Source organism: Microcebus murinus, chromosome 3, assembly GCF_040939455.1.
Source record: "Microcebus murinus isolate Inina chromosome 3, M.murinus_Inina_mat1.0, whole genome shotgun sequence".
NCBI lineage: Eukaryota > Metazoa > Chordata > Mammalia > Primates > Cheirogaleidae > Microcebus > Microcebus murinus.
The window spans coordinates 111225918-111245539 of record NC_134106.1 but is presented as its reverse complement, the minus strand read 5'-3'; the positions used below and the strand labels follow the sequence as shown (position 1 = coordinate 111245539).

The 19622-nt window shown below is 39.3% G+C and overlaps 1 protein-coding gene and 1 pseudogene across 2 annotated transcripts in view; one reads left to right on the top strand and one right to left on the bottom strand.

Annotated features, from left to right (window-relative positions):
- NWD2 (NACHT and WD repeat domain containing 2) overlaps positions 1-19622 on the bottom strand; it is a 216415-nt gene that overhangs the window by 115858 nt on the left and 80935 nt on the right. The window contains exon 2 of one of the 2 annotated variants that reach the window (XM_076001159.1): positions 9214-9306. The exons of the other annotated variant lie outside the window; for it this stretch is intronic. The gene's annotated coding sequence lies outside the window, so the exon portion shown is untranslated. The remainder of the gene's footprint in view (positions 1-9213; positions 9307-19622) is intronic. 2 annotated transcript variants of the gene reach the window in all.
- Positions 5527-7853, top strand: LOC105874840 (ATP-dependent RNA helicase DDX18 pseudogene; annotated as a pseudogene).

Below are 19622 nucleotides of genomic sequence, written 5' to 3'. Positions count from 1 at the left end.
TCCCTTAAGAGGAAAAATTATTATATTTTTTTTGTAGTACAGTGGCATCATCATAGCTCACTGAAGCCTTGAACTCCTAGGCTCAAGTGATCCTCCTGCTTTAGCCTCCTGAGTAGCTAGGACTATAGGCATATGCTGCCACACCTGGCTAATTTTATCTTTTGTAGAGACAGAGTCTCACTATTGCCCTGGTCTCAAGCAGTCCTCCTGCCTTGGCCTCCCAAAGTGCTGGGATTACAGGTGTAAGCCACCGCACCTAGCTCAGAAAATGATTTTTAAGATCCATAAAAAGATACTTTTTATTCCATGATGGGTCAGGAATGAACATTATAATTTCTTATTTTGTTTCTGATTATACTGTTGACATAGGCCCAGAGATAATGAAATGCTAAATGTCAAAGGCTTTGGAGCATAGGCTTTCATTATACTCAAATGATAATAAAAATTTTTTAAAGTTGGAAAGCAGCTTGGATAAGGTTACTGCATTATTTGAGACAATTAAATAACAATATACAATGTTATAAATTATATGTTTTAATATGAGCAGGGAAAACCATAATGAGAATTAACATATACTGGTCTGAAGTTAAACAGCTACATTTCTTAAAAAAAATAAAACCTGCAAACCCTGTTATTACCATGTTTTATCCCATGGGAATAGATATTTTGTTTATGTCTGTTTTATCTGTAAGCAGTCTGGCTTTTATCAATATACAGATATATATGAAAAGCATGTACTGAGACACAATAAAGGTATGCCTTACTGAGAAGTGAGGATAATAGGATCCTCTATATTCCTACTTCAAAGACTACTAGGGAAGATTCTGCAAGTCTGTAAAAATTTTTCCAAGTACTCTCTTTGAAAAGTGCTATGGAGAGCAGCATGGGTTTCATTTCCTCCACTCAACTGCTATCTGCATAAAGTAAATGTAACCAATTGCAGGCTTGAAGATTTCTTTTCCTTTCCTTATTTCTACTAGCAGAAACAAGAACCACCTCCTCACTCGCTGCTTGCCTGACATTCAGGGAGACAGAAGCTCAGAGAATGGGTCCTCTCTTGTGGCCCAAGCAGATCCCAGGGACTCTGAACGCTTCTTGTTTCTTGGGGGTGGCTCCCACATGAGTTTGTTTGTACCATATCTTTCTCTACCTGCATTTGAGTTTTTAGAAGGCTGATAGATCTATGACAGCTTTTTAAAAAAAATCCCCATGTTATGTTTTATCATTTCAAATTATTCACTATTAATTTGCAGCATTTCTTATGGAAAGCTGATGAAATTCTTGTTCTCACACATTCAGGGCAAGGAGATCATTTAAAATTTTATGGAATTTTAGTTTTATGAAAATTATGAAAATTTTATGAGAAGATCAGCATTGATTTTAGGAGAGCTAGAAGAAGAGCTAGAATCAGGGAAAGTTCTTCTCCCTGACCTCTGTCTGGTTTGTCCATGGAGGAGGTCATATAGCAATTTTTCTGGGAAAACTAGATGGCCAAAGCCAACTGATTGTTAAAAATACCTCGGCTTAGGCTGGGTGCAGTGGCTCACACCTGTAACCCTAGCACTCTGGGAGGCCAAGGCAGGAGGATCGCTCAAGGTCAGGAGTTTGAAACCAGCCTGAGCAAGAGCAAGACCCCATCTCTACTAAAAATAGAAAGAAATTAGCTGGCCAACTAAAAATATATAGAAAAAAATTAGCCGGGCATGGTGGCACATGCCTGTAGTCCCAGCTACTCGGTAGGCTGAGGCAGAAGGATTGCTTGAACCCAGGAGTTTGAGGTTGCTGTGAGCTAGGCTGATGCCATGGCACTCTAGCCTGGACAACAGAGTGAGATGCTGTCTCAAAAAAAAAAAAAAGAAAAAAGAAAATACCTCGGCTTGTTTAGAGGTAGGCACTGGAATCCAACTTACTCTTATTTGCTGGTTCTATTTTGACTGGGCTGAGGCCAGAGCATCACATAGCCTCTTAGTCCCAGACCCTTATGGGGCTACCAACAGGGATCACATTCCACTTCCACTTTTTCGTATGATTTAGAAAAGGGCCTCTCTCTTTTTCCAGTTACCAGAAAACTGTTATAACATACTGAAATCATTGGAACCAGACATTTTTGGTCATCTGCCCAAATAACCGTCGAAATAAACATTCAAATTCACTGCAATATGCATGGTACCCCTTAGTTGTCCCAGGCATAATCTAAAAACTGTGAATACAGCCTTGTCTTCATTTTTTTTTATTTCCACATATTATGGGAGTACAAATGTTTAGGTTATGTGTGTTGCCTCCCCCCCACCCCCGCAGAGTCAGAGCTTCAAGCTCTGACCATCCCCCAGACGTGCACATCGCACTCATTATGTATGTATATAACCATTCCCTCCTCCCCCCTCCCACCTGCCCGACACCCAATAAATGTTACTCCTATATGTCCACTTAGGTGTTGATCAGTTAATGCCAATTTGCTGGTGAGTACATGTGGTGCTGGTTTTTCCATTCTTGGTATACTTCACTTAGTAGAATGGGTTCCAGCTGTATCCAGAAATATACAAGAGGTGCTATATCACCATTGTTTCTTATAGCTGAATAGTACTCCATGGTATACATATACCACATTTTATTAATCCACTCATATATTGATGGGCACTTAGGTTGTTTCCATAGCTTTGCAATTGTGAATTATGCTGCTATAAACATTCCAGTGCAGATGTGTTTTTTCTAGAATGTCTTTTATTCTTTTGAGTAGATGCCCAGTAATGGGATTGCTGGATCAAATGGTAGATCTGCTTGTATCGCTTTAAGGTATCTCCGTATTGCTTTCCACAGAGGGTGCACTAGTTTGCAGTCCCACCAGCAGTGTAGGAGTGTTCCTCTCTCTCTGCATCCATGCCAACATTTATTGTTAAGAAAACAAAGTACTTAGGAATATACATAACTAAGGAGGTGAAAGACCTCTACAGGGAGAACTATGAAACATTGAAGAAGGAAATAGCAGAGGACATAAACAGGTGGAAAAACCATACCATGCTTATTGGTCAGCAGAATCAACATTGTTAAAATGTCTATACTACCCAAAGTGATCTACAGGGTCAATTCAATCCCTATTAAAATACCATCATCATTTTTCACAGATATAGGAAAAATAATTTTATGCTTCATATGTCTTCATTTTTTGACTGACATTGTTTGGATATAGTTGAGGAAGGTCTTATTTAGAACAAATAAAAAAATAGTAAAAGTGAAGGTTAAGATAACAAAAGCTATAAATATATACTTGCTCTTCTCTTATGTTCTTTAAAAGACATACAATTATATAAAGTAATATTAGTATGCCATGGGATTTATAAAATATATAGATGCAACATGTATAACAATAATGGCACAACAGGGGAGAAGAGAATAGAGCTATAGAGGAGTAATCTTTCTAGAGCTCACTAAATTAAGTTAGCATAAATTATAGATTCTGATAAGTAAGATGTATATGCCTTAAAATAATGACTAAGAAAATAACTAAAAAATATAGTGAAAAAGTCATTAAAGGAAATAAAATGTTACATAGAAATTATTCCCTTAATGAAGAAACAAGTAGAAGAAGAGGAATAGAGGAATACAAAAGACAGTAGAATTGCTGGATCGAATGGTAGATCTACTTGTATCACTTTGAGGTATCTCCATATTGCAATTCCACTACTGGGCATCTGCCCAAAAGATCGAAAGTCACTTTATGAAAAAGACACATGCACTCGAATGTTTATAGCAGCACAATTCACAATTGCAAAGCTGTGGAAACAACCCAAATGCCCATCAATTCATGAGTGGATTAATAAAATGTCGTATATGCGTACCATGGAGTACTACTCAGCTTTAAGAAACAACAGTGATATAGCACCTCTTGTACATTCCTGGATACAGCTGTAACCCGTTCTACTAAGTGAAGTATCTCAAGAATGGAAAAACCAGCACCACATGTACTCACCAGCAAATTGGTATTAACGGATCAACACCTAAGTGGACATATAAGAGTAACATTTATCGGGTGTCGGGAGGGTGGGAGGGGGAAGGAGGGGATGGGGGAGGGGTTTATACAACCACAACGAGTAAGATGTGCAACGTTTGGGGGATGGACATGCTTGAAGCTCTTACTCGAGGGGGGAGGGGGGCATGGGCAATATATGTAACCTTAACACTTGTACCCCCATAATACGCTAAAAGAATAAAAAAAACCCAACAAAAGACAGTAGATATAGGCAAAAAAGTAAAATGTCAGATGTAAATCCAACTATATCAAAACCACCATTAAATGTGAATGAATTAAACAATCAAGGGTAGAGGTTGTCAGATTGACTAAAAACAATATCCAAGTATATGCTGTCTATAGGAGACCATTTTAGATTGAAATTTATAAATGTTGAGAGAGAAAGGTATATCATGCAAACAGCAACCATATTGTGCAAACAGCAAGCTGGAGTGGCTATCCTATGATCAGACAAAATAGATTATAAAACATAAAATCTAACTAGAAATAAAGGATATTTTATAATGATAAAAAGGTCAATCTATCAGGAACATATAATAATTATAAATGTATATCTATTTAACAACAAAGTTCCAAAATATATGAAGCACAAACTGGGAGAAATAGACAAATCAACAACAATAGTTGGAAACTTAAATAGTCTACCTTCAGTAAAGGGAAGAACTACCAGGAAGAAGATAAATTAAAAGAGTTTGACAATACTATAAACAGCTAGAACATATATCTATGAAATAATCTACCCAGACACAGCAGAAATTATATTTTACTGAAGTACACATAGAATACTCTTCAGGATGGAATATATATTAGTTCATAAAACAACCCTCAATAAATTTAAATGGATTTAAATAATATAAAGTATGTTCTTTGAACACAATGGAATGAAATCAGAAATCAATAATACAAAGAAATTTGAGAAATTCACAAATTTGTGGAAACTAACACACACCCAAATTAACAATAGATCAAAAAAGTAATAACAAGGTAAATAAAAAAGCTATTTTGGAATGAATGAAAATAAAGACACAACATAACAAACTTATGGGATGCAGCTAAAGCAGTACTGAGAGGAAAATTATAGCTGTAATCTATAATTAGCTGTAAAAGCTATATTAAAAAGGAAAAAAGATCTGAAATCCATAACATAACTGTCTACCTTAAGACACTAAAAGCAGAAGAGCAAGCAAGGCCAAAGGAGGGAAATAAGAGAGTATAGTAGAAATTAATAAAACTTGTTACTTAAGAGATAAGAATGTATTTCAAAGAGATGATTTAATTGACACAAACTAAGAAATCTAGAAATAATGCTGTCCTGGTCAATTAGGAATGTCTGGCTTATTCAATTAAAAACATTTTCTCACCTCTGCTTCAAAAAATACTAATAAAACAGAATGCAAAAGCAATAAAGAAAATCAATAAAACAAAGAAATTGTTCCTTTGAAAAGATCAACAGAAAAGGAAGTGACGTCAACCCCGCGAGCAGAGGTCCGCGTGGTGGCGCCGAGGTCTAGGCACGCTTTTCCAACGTGTCTCATCTGCCCACGAAACTCCTGCGCAAGAAGATGGAGAAGCGGAACCTCAAGTTGCGGCAGCGAAACCTAAAGCTGCAGGGGGCCTTGAATGTGAGCCTGTCAGAAATTCAAAATGGAGATATATCTGAAGAAACAACGGGAGGTGGAAAAGTTAAAAAATCTCTGAAACAGTCTATGAAGGCGAGCTTATCAAAAGCTCAAAATGGACACCTGTCTGAAGAAACAGTGGAAAATGTAAAAGTGAAAAAATCCCCCCAGAAATCTACTATCTTAACCAATGGACAAGCAACAATGCAATCTCCCAATTCAGAATCAAAAAAGAAAAGAAAGAAGAAGAAGAGAAAAATGGCAAATGATTCTGGGCCTGATGCAAAAAAAGCAAAAACTGAAAACAAAGGGCAGTCTGAAGAAACAAGCGCTGAGGCACAAGAAGAAACAGAAAACAAGGTGGAAAGCCAGATACTGAGGAGGATGACAATGAAGTGCTGAGCCTGCCCCTGGAACTGACAGGAGCTTTTGAGGATACTTCATTCACTTCTCTAACTAATCTTGTCAATGCAAACACTCTGAAGGCAATAAAAGAAATGGGCTTTATAAACAAGACTGAAATTCAACATAAAAGTATCACGCCACTTCTGGAAGGCAGGGATCTTCTAGCAGCTGCAAAAACAGGCAGTGGCAGGACCCTGGCTTTTCTTATTTCTGCTGTTGAACTCATTGTTAAGTTAAAGTTCATGCCCAGAAATGGAACAGGAGTCCTTATTCTCTCACCAACTAGAGAACTGGCCATGCAGACTTTCAGAGTTCTTAAGGAGCTGATGACTCACCATGTGCATACATACGGGTTAATAATGGGTGGCAGTAACAGATCTGCTGAAGCACAGAAACTTGCTCATGGGATCAACATCACTGTGGCCATACCAGGCCATCTCCTAGACCACATGCAGAATACCCCAGGGTTTATGTATAAAAATCTACAGTGTCTGGTTATTGATGAGGCTGATCGTATCTTGGATGTTGGGTTTGAAGAGGAATTAAAGCAAATTATTAAACTTCTGCCAATACGCAGACAAACTATGCTCTTCTCTGCCACACAAACTCGAAAAGTTGAAGACTTGGCAAGGATTTCTCTGAAAAAGGAGCCATTGTATGTTGGTGTTGATGATGATAAAACTAATGCAACAGTGGATGGTCTTGAGCAGGGATATGTTGTTTGTCCCTCTGAAAAGAGATTCCTGCTGCTCTTTACATTCCTTAAGAAGAACCGAAAGAAGAAACTGATGGTCTTCTTTTCATCTTGTATGTCTGTGAAATACCACTATGAGTTGCTGAACTACATTGATTTGCCTGTCTTGGCCATTCATGGAAGGCAGAAGCACAATAAGCGTACAACCACATTCTTCCAGTTCTATTGTTATGTACGGACGTGGCAGCAAGAGGGCTGGGTATTCCTGAAGTTGACTGGATTGTTCAGTATGACCCTCCAGATGACCCTAAGGAATATATTCATCGTGTGGGTAGAACAGCCAGAGGCCTAAATGGAAGAGGGCATGCCTTGCTCATTTTGCGCCCAGAAGAATTGGGTTCCCTTCGTTACTTGAAGCAATCCAAGGTTCCATTAAGTGAATTTGACTTTTCCTGGTCTAAAATTTCTCCAATCTCAGCTTGAACAATTGATTGAAAAGAACTACTTTCTTCATAAGTCAGCCCAGGAAGCATATAAGTCGTACATCCGAGCCTATGATTCCCATTCTCTGAAACAGATCTTTAATGTTAATAACTTAAATTTGCCTCAAGTTGCCCTGTCATTTGGTTTCAAGGTGCCTCCATTTGTTGATCTGAATGTGAACAGCAATGAAGGCAAGCATAAAAAGAGAGGGGGTGGTGGTGGATTTGGCTACCAGAAATCCAAGAAAGTTGAGAAGTCCAAAATCTTTAAAAATATTAGCAAGAAATCATCAGACAGAAGACAGTTCTCTCACTGAAGACACAACCAATAGCTTTGTCCTGAAATGGATTTTTCCCCTTGTTCTAACAAAGGAAATTTTGTAGCCTTTAGAATTTGGACTGATCTGACAAGAGTATGAATTGACCTGGGTTGTAAAGACTGAATACTGTTATTTTCAGCAAGTATCTTTTTATTTGGGGTATATAAAACAAATTAATTATCTTGGTTGCCTGAGGGCAAAGCAAGGAATCTTTCTAGACTTTTTTGTGATGGTACAGTATTTTAATTTTAAGTACATAATACACAAATTTCTATCATTGTTTTAATATAATTTTTTATACTTTTCCTTCCTGGCTTGTGAAGATTTCTTTGACGTGGATTGCTGTACTAACTTATTGCGGGACCTAGTGTACTGGACAGGTGGTAATGCACAAATAAGTCTCACTTTATTTTTTGCTTTTAGTTGCTTCTTGGACTTATTGATATCCGTTGACCCCTGAAGTACCTAAGAAGCACCTTAGGATGAAGATTTCATCACTTTTTATATATTCTTGATTTCAAAACAATGAACCTTGCTCACTTTTTTAAGAGCAAGAAATACGGGTTATTTGTCCTTGTTATTTGAATAGTGTCCCTGGCAGTCATAACATGGGGGAGAGGGGTGAGATTTATGAGCTTCAATTATACCAATATTGGTATAATACACTGCTGCCCTTCATTTGGTAACCTAGCAAAGACTTCAAAAAAGAAAAAAAAATAGTGATACTCCAGATTTGTTTATTCCAAGGTGGTTTGGGTTTCGAGAAGCCCTTCCAACTCTGCCGAGAACTTAGAAGCCAATGCCAGCTATCAGTAGACTTAAAGCCAAGCAATCATGGTGCTCAGCATACATGAATGTTAGTTTCTTTATGAGAAAAATTACCTCTTCCAGACCATGAAACAAAAAATACATCTGCACTGGAAATTGAAAACCAATAGGTCAGAAAAAAACAGCTAAGTCAGTGATTTAGTCAGATGCATTTTTTTGTTGCAGGAGCACATCCTTTCTCATGTCTTTGATGTAGTAGGTCTGCAGTTCCAGGCCATGGGCCAGTAGGGTCTGTGGCCTGTTAGGAACCGTGGGGCACAGCAGGAGGTGAGCGCCCAGCAAGGGAACAAAGCATCATCTGTATTGACAGCCGCTTCCCATCACTTGTATCGCCGCATAAGCTCTGCCTCCTGCCATTAGATTTTCGGGCCACACACCCTACTGTAAACTGCGCATGTGAGGGATCTAGGTAGTGCTCATGAGAATCTACTGCCTGAACATCTGGGGGAGAGCTGAGGCGGTGATGCTAGTGCTGGGGAGCAGCTACAAATACAAAGTATCATTAGCATAGAGGTTTGACTGCACAGTTAATGTAATGTGCTTGAATCATCCTGAAACCAACCCCCCTGCCCCCGGTCTGTGGAAAAAGTTGTCTTCCGTGACACTGATCCCTGATGCCAAAAAGGTTGGGGACTGCTGTTACATAACTACAAAATAGTTCGCATTTCAGACTTAGAACAAAAGTTGCTAGCATTTTGCTTTTGTGCCAATTATTATTCATAGGGTCCCATTAAATAAGAGTATACTGAGAACATCAAATATAGAGGAAACAGTCTGATAATTAACATTCCAGTAGGAAAAAGAACAGTGCTCCCGATCTGGGCTTGACTGCTGTCACCTTGGCTGTCCTGGGTTTCAAGCCTTGACTGCTGGGCTCCCGGCTTCTTGGATTCCTAACTCATGAATGTTTCCAGTATCTTGTTTTTCTTTTCTGTTTCAGAAATAATCATGTTTTAAAAAATATACAAATGGAAGAATATTTAATCACTGAACAGAAGTAAAATACTGTTGATATTGTGGTATATAAACTTCCAATTTTTTTCTGTGCATATTCATATGCATTTTTATTTTTTTTATCAAAAGTGAAATCATCCTCTGCCTACTGGTAACTAGCTTGTTTCATAACATGTTATTTTCCTGTGTCATTAAGTAATTACATCAAAAAAAAAAAGAAAAGATCAACACAATGAACAAAACTTTATCTGCATTGACAATAAAAATAAAGGGAGAAGACTTAAGTCACAAAAATCAGGAGTGAAAGAAATGATATTATTATCAGTCTTATAGAAATAATGATTCTGAGAGTATATATTATGAACAACTGTGTGTCAATGAATTAGATAACTTAGATGAAATGGACAAACTCCTAGAGACACAAATCAGCAAAACTGACTGAAGACAAAATAGACAACGTAAAGATAACTTTAACAACTGAAGAGATTAAATGAAAAACCCAAAACTATGCTTGTAATTTTTAAGAAACATTAAAAAAGAATTAATGCCAATCTCTTAATAAACTTTTTCAAAAATTAGAAGAGAAGGGAATACTTCCCAACTTACTTATGAGACCAGTATGACTCTGGCAGTGAAACCAAACAAAACAACTCAAAACTATACATCAATATTTCTTATGAATATAAGGCAAACATCCTCAACAAAATACTAGGAAACCTAATCCAGGAGCATATAAAAAAGATTATACAACACAACCAAGTGGGATTTATATGGAATGCAAGATTGCCTAGGCATCAGAACATCAACTAAGGTAATACACTATATTAATAGAATAAGAGACAAAAACCACACGATCATCTCAATAGACAAAAATTTTTACAAAATTCAACACCCTTTCAACCCTCTTTAACATTGTGATAAAAACACTCAACAAATTATGAATAGAAACAAAATTCCTCAACCCAATAAAGGAAACTTATGAAAAACCCACAGTTAACTAACAACATTCTTAATGGAGAAAAACTGAAGGCTTTCCCCTTAGGATTAGGAACAAGAAAAAGATGTCCACTTTCATCACTTCTATTCAATACTGTACTGGAGGTTCTATCTAGGGAAATGAGTCAAGAAAAACAAAATGCATCCATATGCCATGATCTGGTACACTAAAATCCTAAGGAATTCAATAAAGAAACAGAACTAATCAATGAATTGAGCAAGGCTGTAGGATACAGGATCCATATACCAAAAATAGAAAGAAAAAACACTGTATTTTTCTATACTAGCAATGAACAATCTATGATAAAATTAAAGAAACAATTACATTTAAAAAGAGCATCAGAAAGAAGAAATAGAAATTAGGAATACATTTAAGAAAAGATATGCAACATTTATGCTATGAAATCCACAAAAAAATTATTGAAATAAATTAAAGAAGATCTAAATAAGTGTAAAGACAATCCATATTTGCGGATTGGGAGACTTAATATTGTTAAGATGGCAATATTCTCCAAATTAATCTACAGATTAAATGCCATCACTATAAAATTCCCAGCTGGTTTATTTGCAGAAATTGACAAACTAATCCTAAATTTCATATAGAAATTCAAGCAACACAAGATATCCAAAACAATCTTGTAAAAGAAGAACAAAGTTAGAAAACTTACACTTCCAGATTTCAAACTTACTACAAAGCTACAAAAATTAAGACAGTATGGTACTGGCATAAGGACAGACATACCAATCAATAGGATAAAATAGAGAATACAAAAATAAATCCTCACACTTAAGGTCAACTGATTTTCAACAAGGGTGCCAAGACAATTCAATGAAGAATGCATAGCCTTTTCAACAAATGGTGTTCAACAACTGGATATTCACATGAAAAAGAATGAAACTTAACCCCTACCTCACACCATATAAACAGTTAAAAGTAAACCACAGACATAAATTCAAGAGCTAAAACTATTAAATGCTTAAGAGAAAACACAGGAATAAATATTTGTGACCTTGGATTTGACCATAGTTTCTTAGATATGACACTAAAAATACAAATCACCAAAGAAAACATATATTAGACTTCCTCAGAATAAAAAAAAAATGTGCTTTAAAGGACACTATCAAGACAATGAAAACTGTAAACACAGAATGGAAGAAAATACTTGCAAATCATTTATTTGTATAGATTTTTGTCTAGCATATATAAGTAACTCCTACAACTCTATAGTAAAAGGACAAATAACTAATTAAAAATGGGCACAAGGGCTGAGGAGATACTTCTCCACAGAATATAAATTTTCAACATATGAAAAGATGGTCAAAATTATTATCAGGAAAATAAAAATCAAAACTACAATGAGATAACACTTCACACAGTGGCTATAATAAAAAACATTGATAATAAGTGTTGTCACAAATGTAGAGAATGTAGAGAAATTGAAACACTCATTCATTGCTAATGGAAATATAAAATGGATCAGCCACGCTGGAAACAGTCCGGTAGTTTCACAAATGGTTAGACAGAGTTACCACATGACCTGGCAATTCTACCCTAGGTATATATCCAAGAGAAATGAAAATGTCCACACAAAAACTTGCACATGAATGCTCACAGTAGCATTATTCATAACAGCCAAAAAGTAGAAACAATCCAAAAGTCTATCAGGTGACCAATGGACCAATATAAATATGATATATGCATGTAATATTAATGGAATACTCCTGAGCAATAACAAGTAATGCAATGAAATACTGGTACATGCTACAACATGGATGAACCATGAAAGCATTATGCTAAATGAAAGAATGGTCACAATATGTGGTCACAAAAGACCACATATTGTATGATTCCATTTATATGAAATGTCTAGAATAGGCAAATATATGGAGACAAAAAATAGGTTGCTTAGGGGTAGCAGGGAGGGAAATGGGGTGATGGGGGAGGGACGGTTAAAGGGCACAGGGTTTCTTTTTGGGGTGATAAAAATGTTCTAAAATTTATTTTCTGAATTGTTACATAACTGTGAATATACTAAAAACCACTGCATCATACACTTTAAATGGGCGAGTTTTATAGTATGCAAATTGAATAAAGCAGTTTACAAAATAACACACATCTATTTGCACTGCAGTTTTCTACAGGTCTTATACCCCCTGCTTGAGTGCAAGAATGGTGTATGTTTAAGTCAAGTACGAAATGTCACTGAGTATGGAGCAAATGACCAGAATAAAAATGTCAAAACAGGGCTTTCATTTATTTATTTTTACTATTTTATTCACTTCAGAAGCCAAAGTGTCATGATATATTTGCCACTTAAGAGGGTCTTTTCTAATAGCTTTTGCATCTGCTATGTCCTCCCAATTTGGCCACCAATGCCCTCGCCCAGCCTTCATAGCTCCGTGCCTTCGTACTTCAGTAGCTTTGTTAAATATTCTCCTGCCTCCAGCTTTCCTCCCTTAAGTTGTTCCTTCACATATGTATTTATGGGTAGAAAATGATAAAGATAAAACCAAGCAACCATGAAGACAGAGAGGAAATAAATAAATGAAACACCCACCTTGTGCAATAAAAAACATTTTGGGCAAACAGATACACCACATATCTGCATGATCAATAACTGGTGACAAACTCTTGGAACTTAAAATGCTCAACAAGACAAGACTTATCATATACTTTAAAAAATTAAGTTTAGCCTTTAGCCTAATGTCCAGGCACTGCCGCTGCTAGACTCTAATTACTACTTATTGGAATACTAACTTGTTGACAGCACATTTTATGTGCCTTTATTTATTTCATCATTTCAGCATAAAAGCTCAGGGAAGTAATTTGATTATATCTTTTTTTTACTTAAAACCATCTCACTTGTTTTAAAAAATTCTTACAGAAGCTAATTTATCATGCTTATTATAATGTACTAAAGGGTCTAAAAACAAAAAGTCAGCAAGTAAGCCCTAATAAAGCTTATACCTTAAAATCAGATGTTGTCACTTAAATATCAAGATTACCTAACAATAAAGCAACCTGTAAGAAACAAAGAATGGCCTAATGCTTTATTTTAAAAAAAGAGTCCAATCTGAATTTATGATGGCCTCATACTACCCTTTCTATAGAAAGAGCCTTAGAACTTAAATATTCTCTGAAATATTTTCTTTCTCAATTTTTTCATACTATAGCATAGGAAACTCTCTGAATGCAAAACAGAATTGTAACTGCAGAGATAATACGACTAATTTTTTTTAAACAAACCCAGTAATGAAATGAAGGCTGTTCTTCAAAGTTATTATGGCGGGAGGCTGCACACCCATTCCGGCGATTCTGCCATTGCTCAGGGCATCCCTTTAGGAATAATCGCATTTTGTAGGGAAAACAACTTGTCATTTTATAGTTGAAGTTTTGATTAAAAATGGTATTTTTCCAGCCTTACTGGCCTTTACACATATAGGATGTGGCTTTTAAAAGACCTTTACCTCTTTCAAGCAAATAAAATCTATTTTTATCTGCTGCCACTAAAAATATTAAAGGAACACAGAGCATATTCAGACAGTCCTGAACAGGGACAGCATCACTGTGCTAAGGACACAGCTCTCTAAGGCCAACACAGCACTCATCTGACCTTGTTTTAGTATTTGTCTCCCATTTCTAAAATGTTCACCTCGCTGAACAAGGTTAGCAAAGAAGAGTCTTCAAACTCGGACTAGCTTTATTAGATACCGTCTGCCACAGATGAGCTGCAGTCTACACACGCGGGAGGTGGTGCTCTTTCCTGTTAGCATGCCTTGCTGCAGAGGCACTCGTCACAAGAAAACGCCAGCTCCACAACACCGATGGCTACACTGTTGCTAGAACCGATACGAATACTGATGTAGGTCTCCAGCCATTATCCTCTTGGTCATGAAATATATGACAGAGATATATGGGAGCACGACTAAAACAGGAAACTCTGGGAAAAGCAGGTCCTAAAATCAAGCCCAGGAAGGAAGGACTGGCCGCAGGAGTCTGTCCAATCACCAGGAAGAGATCCCAGCCATCTGAGCCTGGACGCTGGGTCACCCAGCGCTTCATGAAGACAACTACCTGCCTAGACCTGCTGCCTTGTTCTTGAGAGATTTAGCCTCTGGGCAGTCCTAACAGTTATGATGTGATGTAAGGAAGAGCTCAGTGCTCACCCATGAGCTAAGGCAGGACCTTGACTATTAAGGCTTAACGCACATAGAGACAGAGAAGGACCAGGAATTCTGAGGGGCAGCGGAAAAGAGACAAGGTGAAAGCTGCTGGGCATCCGGGCTGGAAAAGTTCCCTGCATAAGGGAACCAGGCTGCAGGGTGGGGGGACAAGCTCCTTCAGTGGCAGGACATGTGACCACAAACAAAGAATGTCTTTGAGTGAAAAACCCAAAGTTGCCTCTCTTCCTGCGTGTCACTGGGATTTTGGCAACCACTGTATCCGAGTGACCCTGTGAGTGGACAAGCACCTGCATTACCACTGCAGCTCCCTGAACTATCTCCCTGCTTACCTTCTTCCCCCTCTAACCCATTACCCGCTCTGCAGGCAGAAACACCCTTTTAAAAATGTAAATCTGATCACCAGAGCTAAGATTTTGTTTTTACTCAGACAGACACGACATAAAGCAACTTGTTTACTCCTTAAACAAACTTATGAAGTAGAAAGAACTATTATCCCTGTTTTATAGATGAAAATTGGAGGCACAGAGAAGTTATCCACTTCGGTGGGCGCTCACCAGCGGACGCCTCGCCCACAGCCGCACCCGGCGGCCCAGCGCTGTGTGCCGCGCATGCGCCACCAGGCCGTCTGCTCTCTGTGCTGCGGAAGCGGGAAAGCACTGAAGCTTGTTTTACTTTACAGGCAGCTTTACTTGTCATGTAAATCAGAACAGGTAACATATACATACATGTTTTCATCACGTTACTTTTAAATGTTCACAATTTTATTTTGATAAATGAAAAATTAGAAAAGTCGTATGACGGGCGTCGGTTACAGTCGCTGCGCGTTGTCTGTGGCTGGGCTACAGTCAGGCTCGCACTGACGCGGTTGAGAGCATGGATGCTGGGGCTAAACTGCCTTAGTCCACGTCCCGACCCTGCCGCTTACTCACGTAGGGATCTTCAGCAGTTACTTACTTTTGTATTTCTAAGTTTCCTTACTTCATAAAAAGAGGAAGAAGAAATTTGTTCCTAGGCTGATAGCAAGGATTAAACAAGTTAATGTGTACATAGCACTAAGAAAAAGTGCCTAGAAGGTAGTAAGGTTCTCTACCAAATTTGCCTATAAAATATGTTCCCTCTGCCTGGAATATTCCTTCTAACCTGGTCGCCTCCCTCCACCCATCCTCCAGGGCTCAGCGTGGCCCTCAGTCTCCCCACAGGCCTCCCCCGCCCCACTGTGCGCCCGCAGCACGCTGCACTTGCCGGGCGGTAGCAGCGCTGGGCACTGTCGTTTATGGCCACGTGCTCTGTGAGACTGCAAACTCCATGAGGGCCACGGCTGTGTTTTCAGCCCCGTGGTGCCCACTGCACTCACAGCTCTGCCTGGGGAAGAGTACATGCTCAAGAAATGTCTGTGAATGATGAATGAAGCTCAGGGGACCGAGCACCTAAATCTTCCCCTGGGGATGTGGGGTAAGTGTCAATGAGGAGGTAACATGTGAGTCTGGACTTGAAGGATAGGCACATAGCAGGCTGTTCTTCAGAGAGGGTAGGAGGCCTTTTTGAATACACAGAACAGCTCTGCAAAGACAGAAATGCGACATGGCCTGCCCATGTAGAAATGCTGAGGTCAGAGCATCATAAATTTTGGAAGCTAAAAGGAGCCGTAAAGATCAGGTACAAGAAACCCTTTATAGGTGAGAAAACGGAAGTTAAGCTACTTTTTCAAGGGGCTATATCTAATTATTGACAAAGCAGACCTCTTAAATGAGTGCTCTTTTTACTGTACAAAGACTTGTTGAATGGTCCCCCTCCCAGCTAAAAGAAATAAAAGATGAGTATAGAAAGAAATAGTTGCTGTGTGTTCAGAATTTGAAAAAGGCTTCATGGTGACTGTACTCAACTGGGACACTTAAATGTCACGTGCAAATGGGGAACAATCTCTCTCATTCTGTTCATTAAAGGACTAATCCTCTTGGGTGATTTTCACTGTTGGTGTAATCAGACGGCCACAATTTAGCAGAAATAAACGCTCAGCAAAGTTAGCTCCTCCAGTAAATTCTGAAGCTTCCCACAATGTCACTGCTCTATATTTAGAAGAAACATTAGGTAGAAGATTGTCTATGAGTACAAATAAAAGAGGAGCAAGAACACTGCCCCTGGAAATCAGGCATGAGCATTCCGAAGAGCCATTCCGAGCTGCTGAAATGGTCAGCCAATATTTACAATTAAACGGGAGTCATGAAGGTCAACCGTGACGTAATACTTTCCTTTCCTTCTGTCTCTGATCATCTTTGTTTATCTGGCCCCTCCCCTTTTTATGAACTGGCTCACTCACTGGGATGGGAGGAGGACGATGCAACATGTTTATAATACTCGTAGGGAGTGTCAACTTGGGAAGACCTGTCCAGGCTTTGATGGACAGGACAGGAATGTGAAGAGACCTGGACAGGACGGAGCTCTGTCCTTCCCGTGAAATGACGTGCGATTCCACAGCGAGAGGCTTCCCTGCAGAGAGAAGCATCCACTTGATTCCGAGAAAACAGAAAAGGGGCGATTCATTAGACAGCGTGGAGAAAAGACCAAAGGCGGCACAGCAAATCTCGTCAACTACAAAGCCAGTGACAGATTTTGATAACTCAGGGGGGTGAGATACTTTTTGAGATTCCCGACCAGGCAGACAGTTGGGAGAGAAAAAAGCATCCAGAGAAGGCGACTGGGCCTGGCAGAACGGGACGGCGGTGCTGCGAGATGAAACTGTGGAAGGAGAGCAGGGAGGCACGGCTGGTGATGGAGCGCGGTGTGGGAGCAAGGAATTGCTCAATTCAGAAACTGTCGGTAAGGCCAAGCTCGTATGAGACCCACAAAATTTAAGTTAACCTACAACTTTGATGTGCACAGAGAACGTAGCTTCTTCATTTTGTCGAAACTAGTCTGGGCTTCCTGCCCAAGTCTCCATCCTGTGGTTAGTGGGATAAAGTGAACTTTCAGTTCTGTCCCATTTAAACCACAGTTCAAAAACTGGTGTTTTCAAGAAGCCTCTATTTTGTGCTCATCGCTCTTGTATCAAGATGCCGAGGCTCCAAAGGCTTGGCTTCCCCATTCCCTACTCCCCGGGAGATGCCTGCTGGCCACCTGGCTGCTGGAAGTCACACTGGGTTTGGGGCAGGTGGAACCCAGGGACCAGCCTTTGCCTCGCAGCTTGGTCAGAGACTGCTATTGCTCTGCAGCCACCACAGGCCTTTGTGTGGTCCCTTCTGCCTGCCATGGGGTCTGGCAGTGGCTCCCAACCGAGTGTATGTGGCACACGATAACAAAGTTAGACCTCATGGTCTCTTCCTGCCATGACTATGATGGGCTCATGCATGCCCAGGTTGCAGGGAGACTGCAGGGGTGTTGGAGGGCAGTCTATTTCCAGAGTCCTGCGTAGAGAGCAGAGACAGGCTCTGCTCAGAAAAAGGGAATGGAGAGACAAGTCTGCTGAACTCTGCCTCCCCCACCACTCACCTAGAGACAGCACAGGGTGGGCCTGGCTCTGCCGTGTCGACAGACTGGACCCTTTCCCCTACAGAGTAGATCTCCACTGGCAGAGTCCTACAGGATTGGTTAATGCGCCAAAGACACAAAAGAATTTGGGGAAATCTTCTCTCAAGCCAATAGCCTCACTGCCAGGTTTTTGTCTTGCTGCATAATCCCTTTTCATATATGAGGCAATCAATGCCTATTTCCTGAGTATTTTTTCCCATTCACACTCCTTCTGTACCATACACTAAGCACCCATCAGACCACTCATTTCAACATGCCTTGAAAGGACCAGAACAAAGAGCCTTTACTATCCTTAGAAAGCAAAAAAAAAAAAAAAATATATATATATATATATATAAATATAAATATAAATATATATATATAAAAATGAATAATTTTATTATGCTAGGTTCTTGATCAGGAGAAAAAATTATTAAGGTGAAGACAGAAAGTAACATTGGTTGAATGTTTTCACGTGCCAGGCATCTTGTGTTATCGCACTTAATTCCTACGGCATTCCTGGAAGACCATCACTACGCCTTCCACTCTACACAGGAGTCATCTTTGTCAAAGAGGTCAAGCAATGTGCCCAGAGTCACAGCACTTGGTTATCTTCAGACTCAGGATTTGAACCCTAGTCTTTTCAGAAGAAAAAATTCTTTCCATTACTCTATTTCCCATAAATGACATAATGTGCTGCAATTTACTGAATCTAAAATACTGTCAGTTGCAGGCTGCTCCAATATGATACACACCACTAAAAAATAAATGCACTGCCAATTACATGATGAGACATGATTTATTTGTAAGATGAATCCTGATTTCTGAGACATAAAAAAATGCCAAAACTCATGCATATCTTAGAATCAATAGAATCTGGTAAATACTGCTCAAGGAAGATTGTTTAAACAGCTGTATACAGTCTGGACCCAAGCACAAAAACATCAAGGGTAGGGAAAAGTTAGGAAAAGGCTGCCATAGTCATTCAGCTATTAAGAAGTGAAAGCCTGAGCAAAGACAGAGACCTGTGAAACAGAAAGAGAAGGCGAGCTTCTAAGAAACACTGCGGCAGATGAATCAGAACAGCGGCAGCTTGGATCTAGGTTGTAAAGGGTGGAAGAGTGGACTGCAAACCAAGAGTTTAAAGTCTCGAAGACTGGGAAGTAGTAGCAATTGAGAAACTAGGAAAGGGGGAGGAAGGATGAGTTCGGATTTAAACATATTAACATTCAAAGAAAGAGTATCGTGGAGGTGAGAGAACTGCAGGGATGTATGGATCACCCACACACAGGCAGCAGCTTAAGGGAAAGACAATGCTTTCACTGGGGTCTAGGGGGAAAGAAAACCAGGTGGACGGGTCTGGACTGTCCTGTCCCGCCCCGTCAAAGGAAACACGGAGAGATGGAACCTCAGCAAGTTAAGAGCAGGCAAGTCCCAGAACAAAAATGTCTCAGGAGGTGCCTTTGCCCAGTGATGTGTTTGGATGTTTGGCCCCTCCAAATCTCATGTTGAGATTTGATTCTCAGTGTTCAAGGCAGGGCGTGGTGGGAGGTGTTTGGGTCATGAGGGTGGATCCCTCATGAATGGTTTGGTGCCCTGCTGTGATAA